At 32.8% G+C, this 20,837-nt stretch overlaps 1 protein-coding gene across 4 annotated transcripts in view; it reads left to right on the forward strand.

The window, feature by feature from the left end:
• LOC101975864 (protein eyes shut homolog) overlaps positions 1-20,837 on the forward strand; it is a 481,285-nt gene that overhangs the window by 40,386 nt on the left and 420,062 nt on the right. Inside the window, exon 2 of one of the 4 annotated variants that reach the window (XM_078019824.1) lies at positions 20,478-20,548. The exons of the other annotated variants lie outside the window; for them this stretch is intronic. The gene's annotated coding sequence lies outside the window, so the exon portion shown is untranslated. The remainder of the gene's footprint in view (positions 1-20,477; positions 20,549-20,837) is intronic. 4 annotated transcript variants of the gene reach the window in all.

The following is a 20,837-nucleotide window of genomic DNA, read 5'->3' on the forward strand; positions in this document are numbered from 1 at the left end:
ACTCAGGTGAAGAGATATAGAGAGATAATGATGGTTATGAAAATTCTCATCAGTACAAAAACCTTAACTTTATAAACACTACCTCCAAAGAAAAATAAGTTTATTTCTATTCAAATCTAATATTTCTTGTAAACCTGAATTTTCTGGTCATAACATTAAAAAAGAAAAAAGTTTTAGTCCATTCTTCTCTTTGCATATTTGTTTGTTTTTCTGATGTAAAAATTTAAACAGTTCCTTTAGGTAAAAACATGCAAAGCAATTCCCTGGAAAATGATGAGATTTTTTTTCCAATTTCCAACCTGTTAAGAGTAGTTCTCTCCACTATAATTTATAATAGCTAGTTTTATAATGTCCCTGAATTTTCAATAGATTTTTGTTATGACATATTTTATTGGACATGCAGACATATTTATGACATATAAAAGAAGTTTTTATATTTAGGAACTCTGTTATAATTCTGTCCAACTTCTACATTTTCAAAATATAACTGAACCGAGTCCCACTTTTTGTGGCCCAATTTTCTAAAGCTAACTAATATGATAAAATAACCCCTTCTAAGGCATCCATAGATGATAATGATAATACCTCATTTAGGTATCTTATTAGTTTTAAGAGAGCATAGATAGAAATAGGATCTTAAAAATAGGATCTTAAAAATAGATCATAGACATAGGATCTTAAAAATCAAAGTAAAACATTAACTAGGAATGATGGGCCCATTGGTGGGACAGAGTAGGCAGGACCTTGAGACGGCTCTCTAAGTAGCTTCCATCTAAACTGTTATGGATTTGTAGAAGAGAATATTGTCATCAAACCCTTTTAAATTTATACTTCAACAAATATTGTCTAAAATGCAAGAACAGAAAGATAAGAATCATTTGTTCATATTTGCATTTAATTTCAATGGTCAGAGGATTTAGTTCAACTTTAATATAAATGATGAGAAAGCTACTCAAAGTACTCTAAAGTAATCCTTGAAATTTTTCTCATTTAGGATCTGGTAATGCCATTCAGGTCTAAGATCACAGTGAAATAGAATAAACATGTAGCTGCTCTAGCCTGGTTTGCCAAATGGTATTGATCACTTTAAGTCTCTATTTTAGTTTAGTTGTGAGGCCAAGTAGCTGCTATGAATAGAGCACTATATCTTTCAAGCATCATTTGTGTGTTAAGAAAAGCTGTACTTGGGTCCCTAAGCAGCCTATAGATATGTATCAAAGAACTAATTCTTTCTATGAAAAATATTATTATTCAAAATATGTATATTCAGGTTTTCTATAGTAACAGCTTTCATTCAGAGGAAATTATGTAGGCAATAAAACTACTCAGATAAAACGATATTTTCCCTTCATTAACAGAAAATTATGTATGCCTAAAAGTATTCAGATAAAACACTGAAAACAAAAGTATTTCATTTCTGCCAAATGTATTCTAAGAAAAGTCTTAAATTGTTTTTGAGTTAGTGCTCTAGATTTAACTAATAATTTTTTTTGTTTTTATTTCAGAATTAGTTTTTCAAATGAGACTTATTTATTTAACTTTTGGGGGGACATACTAAGGATTGAACTCAGGGGCACTTACCAACTGAGCAACATCCCAAGTCCTATTTTATATTGTTATTTAGAGATGGGGTCTCACTGAGTTTCTTAGTGCTTTGATTTTTCTGGCTTTGAACTCATGATCCTCCTGCCTCAGCATCCCAAGCCGCTGGAATTACAGGCATGTACCACCTCTGTTGGCTCATTTAACTTTTATGATATGTAAACTTAAATATGTTGTTTCCTCAATGACTATCTACAGGTGACCTTTGATCTATTCTATTTGTATCATTACCCTGTAATAACAAAAATTACATGGGGTTCCTTGCAGCATTTCTTGTAACAAAGCTGTTTACAACTACAAAATAAGAACAACCATTTCTTCCTCCTGAATTTCTGAAACCACACAGGGAAAATCTAAACAGTTCTGATTAGGGGAAAGAACAGAATTCATCAATAGTCTAATCAAAAAGGATTGGGTTTTACTTCTTAAAAAATTATGAATGGAGCTCAAATTGCAAACTGCCCACATTTGATAGATCAAATCTGTCTTTCTAAATACTAATAAACAATCAAATCTCCTGGCAATAAGATTTACCTTCTGATATCAATTCTTTATTTGTAATACAAATGGATGTTTGATGGTAATTATATGTTTGATAAAGAGTAATCAAGAAGGTTCACTATATTCCTAGTTATCAGCTTCTTTTTGAGTTATTCCTTCTGTTTGTGTGTGTTTATATACATGTGTTCTTGATGTATGTGCATATTTACATATATATGTATATTTTAAGATTGGACATATTTTCAGGAAAAAAACTTAAACTATGAATATAACTTAAATTCATAGCTTAGCTCTTTCCTGAAAGCATGTTCAATTTTTCAATAATCAAAACTCTTCTGCTAGAATAAGAGAAAATAATACAAATTAATTGAGTATTGCTAGTAGTGCCATTTTTTAAAATTATGTAAGCTATTCCTGAAGATAATTTTGGAAGCTAGGTGTTTCCAATAATGGCAGGTGAGGTTATTGAACTAACCCTCCTTCTAAAAACTTTAAATTATCTGTATAAAATAAATCTTTAAAAAATCTTCTCGAATGATGGAAGGTCATGTAAAAAAGAAGCAATTATTAGACTAAAATTGAAGGAAAAATTGAAAATACAAGTACTGTTGAATTCAGAAAATGTCGAGAGATCTGTGAGAAATCTGTGTGATAATGTACATAGAACAAAATTTGGACTTTAAATGAATACAAGAGACTAACAGGAGAACAATTCATAATAAGTTCTAATGTAAATGGATACAACTTTGAGGGAAATTTAAACAAAAAAGGGAGTGAATTTATTGAAGATGTATGACCTAGTTGTAAAAGCCTGAAGACTTGGGGTAATTTAAAGCATTCAAAATTGTGGATCGTTTTGGGTATTATATTTAGTTAGGTCATTCATCTATTTTGAATTGATTTTTTGTATGTGGCTAGATTTAAGAATCTAGTTTTATTCTTCTGAATAATGTATCCATATTTCTCAGTTTCATTTATTGAAGAGACTGTCCTTGTCTCAGCAAATGTTCTTGATACCTTTAATGAAAACCAATTTACTATAGATATGTGGATTTATTTCTGAAATATCTATTGCTCATTGGTCAATCTGTTTGCTTTTATGCCAGTGCCATGCTGTATTGATTACTATAGATTTGGAGTATGTTTGGAAATTGCATGTTGTGATGTCTGCAGCTCTGTTCATTTTGTATGCCCATATTTATTGCAACACTATTTATATAGCCAAGATACCCAATTAACTGAGATTTTTCTCAAAGGATGTATGGATTTTATAAATAGCACTTGTACACAAGGCAATATTATTCTGTTACAAAAGAATGAAATTTTCTCATTCATAGCCATATTTATTGATTGGAAGTTACTATGTTAACTGAAATAATGTAGGCACATTAAAACAGATACTGCATGTCCTCACTCATTTGTGGAAGTTAAAATCATTGATAATATAGAAGCAGAGTATAATGAGTCACTAGAGTCTATGAAAGATTAGAAAAGGAAGAGGTAGAGAGCCAGATTTATTTCAATGCTCTACAACAGTAAGAATACTATGGTTTACATGTATTAATTATACATTTCACAAAAATTAGAGGAGAAAAATTTTTTTAAATAATCTGTATAAAATATGTTATTTAAACATGTTAAAAATATTTTGGAAGGTGGAAATGCTAATCACAACAATTTGATCATTACAAATTATACATGTTTTAAATTATAATAATGTGTTCCCATAAATAAATATGACTATTATATGTTCGAGATGCTTGAGGACAGGTAATGCTCCCACTAACTGAAGTTAACTCAAATCTTTTTGAAGGGGAGAGGGCCTTCCTTCATCCTTGGCCTCAAATGATTTTTATAACTAATTATTTAGTGCATGATTAGCACAGTCTATAAAGCAAAAAAAAAAAAAGCATCCCCAAAACATGTACCAACAGAAGCACGTACCAACAGAAGCACAAACAACGAAAGAAACTGATGCAGAAATATTTCCTGTTAGAATGATCTGACAGAGCTCAAAATAGCTTGACCCTATACATGTGATTTAGTCAAGAAAAATCTATTTGAACATCTATTAGGTACTCAAAACACTTCTATGCCCTATAGATTGCGTAGTGGGCAAAACAAATCTATTTTCCAGTAGGAGTTTACATTTCATTGGATAAGACAACAGGGAGAATGTATTTACTGCTTAGAAACTGGTCCAAGGTCTCCTGTGGATAGCCCTGGGTAAAGTTGTGGTTGCAGCTTGATTGTTTTGAAATCTTTCCATGACTTTATTCTGTACTAGTGCCAATCCCAGTTAAGAATGCCCACTGGAACCCAGAAGACTAAGGAATGAAAACTATAAAGCTTCTTAAGTTAAAGATACAAAAAAATCCAAAAGTTAAGGTTATCTACAAGAGCAGGAAAACTTAAAAATGATATTTGAAGACGTGAAAATAAAAGGATAGAAAGTATACATAGAATTCAGGACTATAATAAATAAACTAATTGACAAATGGGCCTCCCAGCAAACTGAAAGCAGCAGAAGGGAGCTTAAGTGTTTTTAAATAGGAAGTACAAGAGAGTACTCAGTATAATCAGGCTTCAAGCCCAGGAGCAGAACCACCATGAGCAACTAGATTAGGGCATTTATTATTGAACTCGTATAATTAGAGAAGACACTGGGCAAGTGTGTGTTAGAACTGGTGAAGAAGAGCATCAGAAACATCACAAAACCTCCCTCTAAAGTACTGACATGGGTAGACAAATTGTATCTTGCCAGAACATTTCAGAAAGCAAGTACAAGCATGGCCAACAGCCAGAAAGAAATCATTAAGGAAACTGACAGAGAAGTTAATGTCAGGATACTGCATCTGCCCGTGGGTGAACCTGAGGTATGGTCAACAGCCTGAGGTTAATCAGGTCAACAGAAGACAATCTTATTTACAGAGTAGGGGAAATTTGGTGTTATCTCTAATCTGCATCTCTGAGACTTGCTCCTTCTGGTTCTTACAGCCTAACACCACAACCAACAGAGACAGTGCTGTAGCTTCCTTTCTACTTTCCAAATCATATTTTAACTTGTATTTGGTCCACTGTAACCTGGAAGCTTAACAGGACACCATCCATGGTATATATGATAGAACTACATTTCTAGTGAAGCCCAGTTTACATATTAAAAAAAAATCACAAGCATGGCAGAGTAAAAGTTGTAAAATACAGAAAGAGAATACAAAGGAAGATACAGAGGAAGGAGTGAGAAAATATAATCTCTCAATAGAAATTCTAGAAAGAAAAAATAGAATTAATAGGAAGAAATGATATGTGAAAAGATTTTTCAGTAATACTCAGTGACAAAATACTCAGTTAAGTATCCTAATAAATTCTAATCATAATAAATAAAAATGGATCTATAAGGTGGAACATTGTATTGACTCTATAGCTCAACAAATGCATAGTGAAAAAAAATCTTAAAAATAGCCCAAGAGATAATGTTAAATTTAAAGGTGACCAGACAAGCACATTAATGAAAGATAGAAAATAGAAAAATGATATTCTCAGCATGCAGAAAGGAAATACACAGAGAAACAATCACAAACAAATCCCACCATTGGATTCAGTTTTGAAAATAACCCTCAAGATCAAAAATTGAATACTTTTCAGACACTTAGAAATGTAGCTGATTTTGCTTTCAATGGCAGTTGGAGATATATAAGTATATCATGACAATAGTACATTATTAAAAATGTTTTCTGAAGAAAAAACCTCTATGTTTTATATTTATTTTATTTGTATTCTTCTTGAAATGTATTTATGGATATTATTATGAAAACTATGGCTATGAAAATACAAATTATACCTTGAGTAAATTTTTTAAACATCCTGCTATTTTGACATTTTTTCATGGGCTCATTAGTTTACTGGGGAAACTACATGAACATTACCTTCCAGTAAGGTATGAATTTCATATTTTAAAAATACAGTGGAATGGAAGAATTACTATTCTTAAATGTCACACATATTTTATCATTAGACCTTATGGGTATTGTTATTTTTTAAATATTTGCATTTCAACCATTATTAGAATTTTTAAATACATTTCTTAATTTGTGTACAGAATATTCACCAGCAGCTTGTAAAAGTTATGCCATTTCAAGGTTTCTTTACCACTCCTTCTCTTAGGTTTTTCAAATATTACACAACCCCAAATTATAGAAATACAGCTGAGGACATGATACTGGCTATTTTGGAAGGAGCTGATCACATTCTTGCACAAGACATGTCATTATAGGAAGGTGATGGATAATGAAAGATACTGAATAACACAAAATAGTTTTCATTAAGTCCTCTTTTTTCTAAGCTTTGTGTCTCTTCTCTTTGTGTTAGACCTTAGGACTCATGTCTGAATCTTATGCTTCATATTTGTCCAGAGAATAAAACACTGACCTCTAATGGTGAGTGAGCCTGTATCCCTGAGGTAAGAATAAGAGTCTGGAGAGGAACCATCCAGGGCATTTTCAAAGCCCTGGATCATTCCCTCCTTTCCAGAAAAACTTCTGCCTCCTGGTACAGAATTCTTCACAGTTTATTAGTATGCCACTTTAAAGAGCTCTAGGTTTCCTAGTCTTTGACTTTCTAATAGTTATCACCTCATAAACTCACTTTAGATCTCCTAACATGTGATGTAGTATCTCATTTTCTAGTGCTATAATTATTGGTGTTACTTTGTCATGACATTATTGGGACTTAGGAAAAGAAATATTTTTATTTAAAAATACCTTTGCTATTATAGTTTTATTTAAACAATATATTTTCTACACAGGAAAAACTTGAATAAATGTTTTCCTGTTTTCTTTTTTGTGTGACTAAATAGACATATAATAGGTTGCTGTTAGTCACACAGCTAATGAGTAATGCTACTAGAATTCATCTTATGAATATTAAAGTCACAGAAGAACTTCTTAATTTGATGCACTACTGTCCTGTCTTTCCTGTAGAACAATGTTGAGATGGAAGAAATAGTAATGTGTTTAAAATGAAGATTGGTAGGATACTGAAGTAAGTACATATCATATTAGAGAATAGTACTTTTCTTAATAATTTTCTTTGTTTTTCCAAACTAGAAAATTCTATCTAAAGCATAGCTCATTGTAGTTCTTATTTTGTCTACTAATTCTTCTACTCACAACCAATTTTAAATGGAGAATTTTCTCATATAATTATTAAGCATATAATAATTTTTATTCTCTATGTCATGAACTTATTCAACTTTTCCTTGAATTTGATAGCTAAAAGAATATTTTTCTCTAATCATCTGATATTTATTTACTTCAATATCCTACCAATATTTATTTTGAACACATTAATATTTCTTTCATTTCAACATTGTTCTACAGGGAAAACAGGACAGTAGTGCATCAAATTAAGAAATTCTTCTGACTTCAACATTAGTAAGTTGAATTCTTGTAGCATTACTCTAAGCTGTGTGACTAACAGCAAGGTTTTTTGTTTTGTTTTGTTTTGTTTTTGTTTTGTACAGGGGATTGAACTCAGGGGCACTTGACCAGTGAACGCCACCCCAGCCTTGTTCTTTGTATTTTATTTAGAGACAGAGGCTCAATGAGTTAATTAGTGCCTTTGTTGCTGAGGCTGTCTTTGAACTTACAATCCTCCTGACTCAGCCTCCTCAAACACTGGAATTACAGGTATGTGCCACCATGCCCAGCTTAACAGCAAGTTTAGTAAACCTAGATTTATTATTTTATCAGTGATGTGATAATAATAGCTATTTACCTCATTAACAGTTGAGGATGGAATGAGAAAATGCATATTCAATTCTTCACAAGGACCTTACTAAAAAGTCTGACATTTTCTTATGAACAAAACAAAATTTCTGCCCTCATGGACCTTAAGTTTAAGTAAGGGACATATATAATAAATACACAAATGATAAAAGTGAATTATATAGCATTATGGAATAAATAAGTGCTGAGGACAAAAATAAACCAAATATTTAAGAGTATATTTTACTGTATACAAGTTATAGTTCATTTAACCAAAAATTCTGTGATTAAAAAAAAGCAAAGAAAGAGAATGAAGGAAGTATTGATGGAGGAGAAAAGTGTTTGATAGCTGCATTAGTCAGTCTTCCATTGTTGTGACCAAAGACCTGACAGGAACAACTTAGAAGATGAAAGATTTATTTTGGCTCCTGGTTTAGAGGTTCAGTTTATGGTCAGCTGACTCCATAGCTTAGGACCCCAGGTAAGGCAGAATATCATGGTGGTAGGGTGGATAGATTCAAAAAAGTCTTGTGCTGGTGAAGTAACCAATCACTCAGTTTCCTTCTTCTTTTCACCAATCATCATTTGTCCAAATGTTATTTTTTTCATGGATTTAAGGTAGCTTCTATGATTCTAAACATTGCCTACAAAACAGGAAGGAGAAAGTTCAAGGAAGGAAGAAAACGAAGAAAAGTCAAGCCAGTCAGGTCTATTCCTTCTAAAATTACTTCCTAGAAGTGTCACCCAGAGAAGGTATCTTATGAAATTTAGCTTATAGTTCACATTTCATAGGTGAAATATTGACTCCAAACAGCTTTTTAAAGGATTAGCTGCAAGAGAGTCTGGAAATGTACTTTAGCTTTCCATTTTTCTATAGCAGGGGTTAGCAAACCCATAAAGAAATGGGCCAGGTAGAAAAAAAATCACAGAATTGGGGTCATGTGGTCTTTGTTCAAACTATTCAACTCTGCCACTATAGCTGGAAAATAGCCATAAACAACATGTAAATAAACAGAGGTGGTGGTATTTCAATAACCTTTAAAAAAATAAAAATAAAAATAGGAAAGTGCCTATTCTATCTGTGGGCTATAGTTTGCTGACCTCTGCTGCATAGGATGGTAAAGATTGGGAATAGGACTGGTGTGTGGCTTTGAGGGTAGCTATTTTATAATGCATGTTTCAAGCAGCTACTAGTAAGTAAGATTAATGATCTCAGTAAGCTCTAGTGGGAGTAGTAGGGGATAATAGAAAATGTGGGTTCCTGTTTAGCTCTACCACTTAATACAATGTAACCTTGGGCAAATCACTTAACCTTCCAGTGCCAAGTTTTCTCCTCTATGAAACAGATAACAAAACCTGCCTTGCCTACTGCTATAGATAGGTGGGAGAATGAAATGAAGTAATGTGAAATGAAAATGTTTTGAAAATCCTCTGGTATTCACAAGTACATGGTACTTACAGCTTGGCACAAAATTCATTCTGTCAAATACATTGAGCTTTTTCTTTTTTTCTCTTTTTATACAATTGCAAAATGAAATATAATACACTGCAGGAAAGTAAAGTGTTACCTTTGTAGCCTAACCCTGCTGAGACAAGTCAGGAGAGAAAAGTGAACTCAGATGTGAATTACTAGATGATCTAAGTGAGGATAGAACGGATACATAAAGAACCAGCAAAATGAAGCTTAAGCTGGATAGTTCAGATAAAACAAAACCCCAACAATGCCATGACTACATTGTAGTTGGGGAAAAAAAATACATTATATGCTACCTTTACACTAGCAGATCTTTCTGGTTTCTCATTTACTATTAAAATTCTATTTAATGAATTTTCTGTATAACACTGAAGGTTTTATTTTATTAACTGTACCTTCATTAATGCCATATGGAACATGAAATTCAGGGGCCTTGGTTATGCTCCTGAATTCATCCCAATTCCCTAATATAATCTAAAACCCTTGCAATAATACTTAACTTGCTTTGGACTCAATTTTCACCTATGGAAAATGAAATGTAAACTAGATTTCATAAGATATCTTTTAGCTCTTCAATTCTGTGTTTCCACTTGAGAAAAATACAGTTCACCTAGTACATACAGTGTTTTCTTACAGTCATTGAGCTCATCACAAGTAATTAATGAACAACTAATAGATTTCTCACACTATGCTCTGAATTCATGTTCCTTCTCCAATGTGACACAAATAGCAACACTGACCTTTCAAGGAAACTGCAAATGGCATTTGATGTAAGTGCAGCATAAAACAAAATTCAGAATATTATACAATATAAATGCTAATATAGTGACTCACATAAAGATATTCTTTCATGGTACAGAAAAAAAATAATTTTTAAAAATTGTATTCCATTATTTGTACATCTAAATGCATTAAATTTCCAAGTGGAAATCAAGAATATTCACCTATTCACAAATGTACAGAGAAAGTCTGACATCTATAAAGCATCCAGACAAGTACATAGGACAAAGTAAGTAGAAAGTGCATGATTGATTCGGTTGTATATTAGACCTTTACTGTCCGTCTCAGCCTGCTACTTTGAAGTTCTCCCAGGGATTCCCGGAGAGTTCCCATTGGTTGGGGAAGTGCGGGAGGAGGGATTTCTGGTTGTTGGTTCCTGGAGGAGCAGCGTGGCGTGGCGTTCAGGAGAGTTCCCTGTGTGGAGTGTGCTGGTGGAGTTCAGAAATAAAGTTTGTTCATGCTTCAGTGGCTTGTGATTTGTGCCCAGCCAGACTGCGGCAATTATGTTTGTACTAGTTTAGTCATAAGGAAGTTGTAGATAAATGGTAGAGTCCAGAACATACTGTTCAAGTAAAACCCATCTCTCCTTCTTCCCCAAAGCAGGAACGTAACAACGGCTTCTTTCTTCATTCATATTATATGCCTATTCTGGTTCACTTGGGCCTTTCATCCAGAGTATCTGTCATCCGCACTCTAGGACCAAGGCTAATGGAACAGCCCTATTTATGGCATTACCAGTCACAGAAATACATTGAAGGATGATTCTGGAGGATATCACAGTAAAATTAAGTGCTCTGATCCAGAAATGATATACATTTCCACACTCATAACTCACTGACTAGACCTCATCACCAAGCTCCACCTTCCAGAGGGAATTCAGGAAACACATTCCTGTATCCATAATGGGGACTGGAAAACAACAATATGTACTACATGTACAAACAAAAGTTCCATTTCCTTTTCTTTTTTTTTTCTTTTTTTTTTTTTTTTTTTTTTTTAGAGGGTGGTAGTGGGACCAGAGATTTTACTCAGGGATTCTCAACCACTGAGTCACATCCCCAGCTCTACTTTGTATTTTTTTATTCAGAGACAGCGTCCAACTCAGTCGCCTAGTGTCTCACCATTGCTCAGGCTGGCTTTGAACTCAAGATTCTCCTGAATCATTTTCCAGAGCTGCTGGGAATACAGGTGTGCACTACCATGCCCAGCTCCATTTGCTCTTCTTTGTCATTAAATATTTGTTCCTTCCTTTTATCAGCACCTCTCATTCGTGACAGTAATTTGTTCCTATGTGAGAGTTCTGTGTGAAAGTATTAACTAATAGATTATTCCTTGATTATGTAAATAAAAATTATAATGTTTGCAACCAAAGCATTAAAGATGCAATGAAATATATTGTGAACTATCATGTTGATATATAAATTTCCTAAAACTTTGCTTTTAGTTACCAAAAATTAATACAGTTGTTAAAAAATCAGTTGAGTTGGGCTGGGGATGTGGCTCAAGAGGTAGCGTGCTCACCTGGTGTGCGTGCGGCCAGGGTTCAATCCTCAGCACCACATACCAACAAAGATGTTGTGTCCGCCAAAAACTAAAAAATAAATATTAAAATTTTCTCTCTCTCTTTTTAAAAAAAGTCAGTTGATTTGTATTCAGTAGTAGCTTTCTCATGGATGTTTTTTCTCAATAACTTTACATCCTTCTATAGAATTTTTGGTTTTCATTTTGAGACTTGTTTTACTGTTTTAGACAAACACTGTGACTAATATAAAAAGCAACATAGTGAAATGTTCAATATAACTGCAAAATCACAGAGAATATTTCAAGTGAGTGCGACACTTTGATATTTTTCATCAGAGAATGACATTTCCTTTACTGTTACTCATCCTGCTTTCAAAATATCTACTTATTATTTAGAAGTTCCATCAGATTAGTTTGTTATGCAATCTGATTTTTTCCTAGATATCTTTTTTGTTAAAATAATGCTGTTTGAGTTTCTGAAAAATTTCCAGACACATGTAGGTCAAGAACTTTATGTTGGGGAGTATATGAAGTCTAACAAGTTTGGATTAAAAAGCAGATACATATTCAATCAAGAAAATATAAACAGGAAAATCGTTCTCTGAAATACAACTATTTACTTCCCCGGCATTCATCAGAACTCATAGATCCAATCAGTTTGGGTATCTTATTAATTATATAGGTAATTGGATAGTCACTACATAAAGTCTAGATAGGATTCCTATTGACCTACATGTCACTTACACTCTTTTTTTGCCATGCATTTAATAATGAAGGAAACACAGGTCCACATTAATAATGAAATCAAACTCTCCATACTTTATAGGTGCTTTTAAACCAGGGTTGATGTATATTCTTTGCTTAGAAACTGATCATATTTCCATTTTAACAATCCATTTCACCCAATACCCAGTTCTATTTCGTTCATAGCTTTGACCTCTGGGACCTTCCATTATCCTTCTTGACTATATCTAAAGAGGGAAGTGGAGCATATGTCTTTTCTGGATGTGGTGTAGATATTTTTGGTTTTTGACTTCTTCAGAACGTTGAACAGTTTCATATCTCAAACAATCATTTTCTCTTTTAGTTCAGAAAAGTGGATTTCTTGAGGAGCAGAGCCCTTGAAAATTTAAGTGTGTGTGCGCACGCGTGTGTGTGTGCGTGTGTGTGTGTGTGTGTGTGTGTGTGTGAGAGAGAGAGAGAGAGAGAGAGAGAGAGAGAGAGAGACAGAGAGATTTCAGTAAGTTCTACTTATCACACCTCTGTTCTTCTAATAGTATTACTATCCCTTTAGATTTTGTTTGGGGATACCTGGAGGATGCCAGAGGTATCCAGGTTTCTGTAGAACAGAATTGCTATCTTTCTTTTGCTATGAAATATTTAACTGAAAGGATTAACTAAATGTTGTGCTAAACAAGTGAGTAGTTTTAACAGTAGGTTAGGTATGATGATAGCTACTTACTAAATGTTATGCTTACTGTGAATCTCAATTTTGATTGACCTTAGTCAAAGAATTTCTCTATTTTATCTCTGTGTTTTAAAATTTTCTTCTTTCACTTTACACATACCAAAAATTCCTAATTTTTCCATTATATTGCTGCTAAAAAACATTCAATTATTTCTGAACTCATTTCTTTCTTAGAATACCGTTACAAATGCAATTGTTACAAACTCCCCTTGCTTTTAGTTGTCTAACTTTTAACTTAAAGATACAAGTTCATTGGAATTTTTTCTTTTTATTTTCCAAGGTATCACATTATGTTAGTTATCACCCAGTGTCTCATTATTGCATAATTAAATTGCCATCCTTATAGCCTCCAAAAAGAGTTTTCTTATTATTGTTATGATAGCATGGATTTCTTGTTACCAATATTATAACATGATAAAAAAAGAAAGAAAAAGATAATTAAAAACCTGGAAATATCAGTATATTTTTAACAACAAAGATTTCTTTTGTTTCTTTGCTCTTAGTTGTAGATGGACACAATATTCTTATTTTTATTTATTTATTCATTTGTTTTTTAATGTGATGCTGAGGATTGAATGCAGAGACTCACACATGAAAGGGTAGCACTCTACCACTGAGCTACAATCCCCACCCAAGATTTCTTTTTATTTTTTTTTAATTTTATGTTTAACTCTATTATCAGTCACCTGGGAATTCTGATTCCCTGAGTTAATAAAGCACATAGAACACTTACAACACTTACATTGTCCATGTGTGTATCCATGCATATGATCATTATTATCAATAATACTACCATTATTGTTAACTTAAATGTTGGGTCTAGGGTTTTAAAATTTTCCAAATTAGTCACTCCTTACTTTTACTAATCCTATAACCTCTTCACTCCATCCCTTGTTCTGTTCTATACTCTAGCCCTAAATCAAATCCATGTGTTCACCTGCTGCAGTGGCTTTATAGTAACAATTGATTTCTATGTTCTATGTACACAGTGGCAAAAAATAAAATAAAAAAGCATGGGTTCTATTTAACACTGACTTTAACAATATACAGATAGTGGATTAAGTGGATTATGTCATTTAAATCTCTTCCTCTATAGAATGTTACTCTTACTAAGAGAAATCTGAATTTCACAACACATCATCTGGACTTTTGGACATCCTAAGCTTTTTAATTTTTTTTATTCTGATTTCTTATATATGTCAATGGAATGTATTACAATTCATAATACATATATAAACACGATTTTTCATATCTCTGGCTGTATACAAAGTATATTATTTTGAGTGATGTAAGATTACTAAATGCATGTAGGAAATAACAACAGCAGCAACAAAAGACTATGATCTTGGCCTTAAAATTCAATCAAACTCTAGGAAGGGAGACTGTTTTAATTCTAAAAGGATGGCAAGGTCTGAGACAGAAATAGATATTCCAAAATGACATATTAGTTATGTGATTTGTTGAAAAACAAATGAGAGGACTAGAATCATTGTGAGGTCTCAGTCCTTAAAAATCTCTCAGTCTTCAACAGCCTAACTATAAATGCTTTGCACCATGGCTTTAGGAGGCATAAGATTTATAATTGAGATGATACATGTGGAATTCCTACCAGACTCTCCAAAGTGTAAGTGATTCTGATTTTGAATATGAATGCTACCTGGAAGCTTCCACCTGGAAGCCACTTTTGAGAAATGTGCAATGGAAGCGACTGAGTGCATTTCAAAATACACTCAACAAAATTCAGTAAAGAAAATAGTTTTGGTTACTTTCAAATATTACATTTGCAATTGATTTTTATAATGCAGAACTCTAGGGGCAATTTTAAATAGACAATTGTCATATTTACTTCTAAGAACAATGTACAGCTATGTTGAAAAAAGATGGATTATAGTCATCTGTGAATTATAGTTTGCATAAGAAATGGTATAGATGCCAATTCTCCTCTAATTTTTTCTATTCCAAAACAAGCAGAATGCAGCTTTATTTTGAATGTCTATTTTGTATTAAAAATCTTCTAGAACAATTAGAAATATCACTTTTAATTCTCAAAATAATCACACATATGGTCAAAAATTAATTGAATGTACAAATTTAAGACCCTGAACTCATGAAATGGTAAAGCCAGGGTTAAATTAGACATCTATTTTTTCACCAAAGTCCACATTCTTCCTTTCATTATTCTATCAAAACTGTTTAGTGGAGGGCTGGGGATGTGGCTCAAGACGTAACACGCTCGACTGGCATGTGTGCGGCCTGTATTCAATCCTCAGCACCACATACAAACAAAGATGTCGTGTCCACTGAAAAATAAACATTGAAATTCTCTCTCTCTCTCCTCTCTCTCTCTCTCTCTCTCTCTCTCTCTCTCTCTCTCTCTCTCTCGCTCTCTCTCTCTCTCTTTCTCTCTCTTAAAAAAACTATTTAGTAGAGTCCTATTTTGTTCCAGTCTCTCTTCTAGACACAAGGATACATTATTACAAATCTGCAAGTACGAATCCATAAAAGTTATACTTATAGCCTATACTACAAAAAAAACTGACTTATTATTTAAAACTGTGAAAGATTACTGAAGTTATTTTAGCCATAGTGACATCTGAACTGCCTGCATGAGATGTTAGGGCAACCGATTTCAAGTATAGACATATGTTTTCATAGAAAGTCTTTAAAATTGAGGTAAATGAGCTTTAAAAAGTAATACAACTACAAAGATATTTTCGTGTTTTTTTTTTTTTCAGTTTTGCCTCAGCTGTACCTTGCTTACTGTCAAGTTTCTGTACTAAGAGTAGATTGAGAAAACTACATCCAAGCTTTTGGAGATTTTCCAGAGTGCACTATCAAAGATCAATAGCTCCTGTGCCCAAGTTAGGCTCCTTCATCCTCTGTATTCTGTTAGCAGAAGCAAGGCTCTCCTGCTGGACAGGCCAACATCTTAAATAAGCAAATTAAAATAGGAGGATTATTCTCCCTATTAAGGGAATACATTAAAAATATATTTCACTCCTGATGAACTCAAAATATGAGAAAATCTGAAAGTTTTACAATGAATGCCTATTCTGAGGTACATTCTTCTCCAAAACCATAAACCAAGCCAGGCATCCTAAATATTTATTCTTAATTTTCCAAAGAAATAGAATTAGAACATCATAATCTCATAAAGCTTTTGCTTAGATTCTGAATGAGCTAAATTATACAAAATCTTTACTGCTATGAAATAATTTATATAAAGTATTTAAACAAATTTGAAAGGATGCAGCTGCAGTAATAACTGAAAGGGGAATAAAGGAAATGCAGGGGAATGGGAAAAGGTAAATGTAGAATGAATCTGATATTACCCTCCTGTGTACATACATGAACATACCACAGTAAACCACAACATTGTATACATCTCTAAGAAATTAATTTAAAAAAATAAGTTAACTATTGGAAAATTGCAGAAAGATCAATACAGGGAAGGGAGTAGGGATGGAGAGAGAGAAGGGGAAGGAGAGGCATTGAGGTCTAAATTAGAACAAGATATAATCCATTTTTGCATAATTATGTCAAAAAAGATCAACCATTATGTATAACTAAAAGTAACAATAAAAAGTATATTGCTAGCACAGAGGAAATTCTTACAAATTAGCAATTATAAATATCCATCTGCTGTGTTGGAAATGACATGATTGTAACACACACAAATTTAATATTTAAAAGCTAACATTTTGATTATTTACACAAATTTAATATTTAAAAGATAACATTTTGATTATTTAGAATAAAACTCTGCCATTTAAAATGCAAAAATCAATCAATCAATCAATAACAGAAGATATTTCTAAGGAAAATCAAATATAATAAGAAAAATAACTCTGTACCTGTACATTGGGAAATTTAGAAAGAGATGGCTGCATTTCAAGGTATTTTAAATTGGTCCCCTAACTTAAAGGTAACAAGACAGGGCAGCTGTTTTTAGTCTGGTTTATAAGAATGTAGAGGAGAAAAGAGTGAAAAACACATCCAAATCTCTTACTTGTAAGGGTTCTCCTGTATCCAAACCATAGGGGCAAAATAATAGACTAATGAACAGTTGGCAGCAGAACATTGGGGTACATAGAGGCCCTGCGAGTCAGATGAAAATAACAAATGATACTGACTCATTCTTGTCTCCCTTCAGACAGCTTTTTATTGCAGAAATAAACCTTAAACCTTGCTCACTTAAATTTATAGGCCTACTTCTCTCTTGTGCTTAGAGACTTAAGAGATGCTTACTTAAAAATATTTCTTATATAATTTGCAACAATATTTGCCATAAGAGGGCATAAGTGACAGCATTACACTGCAGCTTTAAATAACTGTGGGTTAACTCATTGATATTTCTTCATTTAATGCTATAATTATCTGTATTGTATGATTTTTAATATTAGATTTCAGTAAAAGAGGCACAAGGATAAACCATTTAAAATTGAAAACGTAAATAATAGATATAATTTTATATAGAATATGCCTTATTAATATCTTATAATTTCAATTCAGTTATCATTATGCATTTTTATCAATCTTTAATTGATATCAAGTATAGATCAGAGATCAGTCTTCTCTTCTGTAAGTCAACATTTCTGTTCCATACAAGTTTTTTACACTCTTATGTTTAGTGAATGTTTAAATCAGCTTTTCTTTTGCTGTGACCAAAATACTTGACAAGAAAAATTTAGAGGAGGAAAAGTGTATTTGGGCCTCACAGTTTCAGAAGTGTCATTCCACAGATGGCTGACTATTCCTCAGAGCTTGAGGTGAGTTAGGATCTCATGGAGGTAGGATGTAGCCAGCTCAGAACATCACACCAGGAAGGAAAGAGAGAGAGAGAGAGAGAGAGAGAGAGAGAGAGAGAGAGAGAGAGAGAGAGAGAGAGAGAGAGAGAGAGAGACCACCAGCAAAAATAAACCCCAAAGGAACATCCCCAATGACCCAACTCCTCCAGCCACATCTCACCTGCCTATAGTTACCACCCAATTAATTCCTGAGGATTAATGTACTGTTATACTTTCCATATTAGGGGTCCCCAAAAAGCTCATGTGTGAGTTAATGAAAAAGGATTTCGGGGTAAAATGATTGGGTGATAGAGCCTTAATCCAATCAGTGAATTGATCCCCTGATAGGGATTAACTAAGTGGTAACTGTAGGCAGGTGAGATGTGGCTGGAGGAGGTAGGTCCCTGGGTGCATGCCTTTGAGGTATTATATTTTGAGCCTGACAGTGTGGTGTCTTTCTCTCCTTCTGCTTCTTGGTGCAATGCCCTGGACAACTTCCCTCCACCACACTCTTCTGCCATGATGTTCTTTGCCTTGAAGAATGGAGTTAGCTATCTATGAACTGAAACCTCTGAACTGTGAGCCCCAAGATAACCTTTTACTCCTTAGAATTGTTCTGGTCATATCTTTTGGTCACACAACAAAAAATCTGACAAAAACTTCCACTGATTTGACTAAGGCTCTCATAACTCAATACTTCCACATCTAAGCTTTTCACGGTGTCTCACACATTAGTTTTTGTTAGACAATTTATATCTAAACCATAACAGTGAACATCTGCGGAACCATGCACATTAAAATTATTAAAAATCGCCTGAGTTGAAAGTCAAAGCATATGTAAAAGTTTTGTTTTCATTAAAATCCATATGCTAATATTAGAAGTCATTTATTGAAGCTGCATATGATATTTATTTTTGTTGGTTTCAGTAGGTATGCACATATAAAATATGTAATTATTTTAAATAGAACAAGGGAATAATAACATTTTTAGTATCCTGTATGTATTATTGAATTACAGTGATCAGTCACCAAGTAAATTTAAAATACTGAATTAAGATAAACACATTTATTTTCCCTAACTTTTATTAGAAAATGAAGTTCATACTTAGTAAAATTAGTTCTAAAATTGGTCTAACTTGTAAGTTCATGATTTGAAGCAAATAAAGCTGATTAACACATCAATTGTCTTAAATAGAGTAATTGCAAGAGTAATGAATTCTGGAGAGTCAAAAAAATAACTAGGAGTTAAGTAAAACAAATTTAAAGAAACCCAAACACAAGAATAACTTAACTAAAGAAACTAACAGAGCAAGAACATTTCATATGACAATTAGTACTAGAAAAACGTGTTACATTAGAAACACAAGTAAAACACCCAGAGTAAAATTTGGCTTTTAAAATTAGATATCAATCTTCCAGTATACTACGACAAAGTTACATAAAATTAACTCTCCAAAACTAAAAAGAGAGTAAATGTGAATATTTAAATGATGCTACTGTTTTATCATGGTTTTGTGTTTTTAAACCCTTGAAGCAAATTTATGCCAAGGAATTCATGACCAATTAATTTCTGTTCATTTTATTTTGGGACATTTTTCTCTAAGGAACCATATCTGAGAAGTGTTTTTAGAGATGACTTATGGGAAAATATGTTATAATATATTAAACAAATATATCTGATCTAAAATAAACATAATTTTAAATTATCAAACAGTCTTAGCCAAAATATAGTAATGTAGCATAGCAAACACTATTTAATTTGTCTGTGTATAGAATATCTACATCTATATATTTACCTATCTATCTGTAGTTTAGATAATTTACAGAATATCTATGTCTGTCTACCTGTCATCTATCTATCCTCTATATAATTTATGATGAGATTTTAGCTCTTTTTTGAATATTTTAAAAACTGAAAGAAGTTATTTTCCTCAGTAAAGATATTCATTTAAATTGCCCAAAACTCATTCAACACCCAGTACTTGTCAGTGCGGCTGAAAACTAGAAAATCACCTTGATTTTGTGTCAAATAATTTTTTGATCAATAATAACATAGATATAAAATTAACATTAAAACAAATTAATATTAAAAACAATGTAACTTCCAATAATTACTTCAAAATAATTGAATAAATTCAATAAACCAGCCCAATTCCCAAAATAGTTACTTTCAAATTTTTTAAATAATAAAAAATGAATTTCACCTTCTGTATGTTTTGATCCATGTAGACATTGTACATTGTTTAAATCTAGTTAACCATACCTGTATTCTCAAACACTTATGCTTCTTTATGGAAACTTCCAAAGTCCATCATTTACTCTAGCTTTTTAAAATGTACATTGATTGTTATCCATAGTCACCCTAGTGTAGAGTAATACACAAGAACATCTTGCCCCTATTTAACTGTACCTTAGCATGAATTTATCAAATGTCTTCAACCTCACTCTGATCAATATTCTCCCTGGATTCTGCTAACCACTATTCTCAATTCAACATATAAGAGATCAACATTTTTTTTAGAGAGAGAGAGAGAGAGAGAGAGAGAAAGAGAGAGAGAATTTTAATTTTTTTTTTTTAGTTATCGGCGGACACAACATCTTTGTTTTGTATGTGGTGCTGAGGATCGAACCCGGGCCGCATGCATAGCAGGTGAGCGCGCTACCTCTTGAGCCACATCCCCAGCCCCAAGAGATCAACATTAAAAATTTTTTTTTATTAGTTGCTCATGACAATACAATGATCTTGACATATCATACATTTGATTCAAATGTGGTATGAATTCTCATTTTTCCACATGTACAGATTGCAAGATCACATTGGTTATGCATCCACATATATACATACAGCAATACTAGTGTCTATTTTATTCTGCTGCCCTTCCTATCCGCCCCCCTCCCCTCCCCTCCCATCACCTCTCTCTACCCAATCTACTATGACA

The sequence above is a fragment of the Ictidomys tridecemlineatus genome, chromosome 8, assembly GCF_052094955.1.
Source record: "Ictidomys tridecemlineatus isolate mIctTri1 chromosome 8, mIctTri1.hap1, whole genome shotgun sequence".
NCBI classification, from domain to species: domain Eukaryota; kingdom Metazoa; phylum Chordata; class Mammalia; order Rodentia; family Sciuridae; genus Ictidomys; species Ictidomys tridecemlineatus.